Raw genomic sequence first — 1003 nt, forward strand, 5'->3', positions numbered from 1 at the left:
GGGTGGGGGGTGGGGGGGAAGCCGAGGGACGTGAGTGTGTTTAATTGCCGGTGGGAGGGACGGGTGGGAATTTTGTGGATGGGTGTTGGAGGTTGGTGGTTTGGGGATAGGAGGAATAAGGGTGGTTTGGTGGGTGGGTGGGTGGGTGGATGGGGGTGGGGAGGTGTTGGCAGGGTATACGGGAGAGAAAACGGAAAAAAATAATGTTAAATAGACAATGACGCCCGCGCGCGTCCGAAGAGAGAAGACTGCATGTTTCAATCGGTTCTACAATGGAGAGGACGAGGAGCACACACCGCTTATACCGCGCGCGCTTTTAACGAAAAAACAAAAATAGCGTCGAGGTGCTGCACCCCGAGATGCCGATGCTGGCTCCAAAAGTGTGCAGACCGCCTGCCAAATGCGCGTTACGAGTGATGGTCATAGAGGGGTTGAGAGAGGGAGTGCGTGAGGGTTAGCATGTGAGTGAGAGATAGAGAGAGAGAGAGAGAGAGAGAGAGAGAGAGAGGGCAGCGTGTCGCGGGACGCTTACGGTGGGTGCGAGTGATGATCGAGAATCGAAACGTACTGATACAATCCGGTGAATGATGTAACAAGTATAAGACGAATTGAGGGATGAAAAAAGACTTATCATTAATTGCTAATCGCGCCATGAAAGACGTATACATTGGTTCGCTCTGTTTCCCTCCGAATCAGCCATGTTGATTTTGTGTAATGTTAAACATAATTAAAAAAAAAACGAGAGTCTTTATTGTGTTCAAGTTACGTAATTAGCGTTTAGAGCCTTTATTTAAAAAAAAAAAATAAACAAAAAAAAACGTAATAAGAAATATGTCGCCGAGGAGCTTATTGCTTTCGTGCATGTTGTATCTCAAACCTCGCCGAGGAATCGATGATGATGATGATGATGATGATGGAAAATTTAGGCGACATTAGGAAAGAAAAAATTTGATTTTGTTAATCCATCTATTCTACATCACTTTTTGGATAAATTAGCGTTTGG

Source organism: Ceratosolen solmsi, unplaced genomic scaffold (genome assembly GCF_000503995.2).
Source record: "Ceratosolen solmsi marchali unplaced genomic scaffold, CerSol_1.0 scaffold56, whole genome shotgun sequence".
NCBI lineage: Eukaryota > Metazoa > Arthropoda > Insecta > Hymenoptera > Agaonidae > Ceratosolen > Ceratosolen solmsi.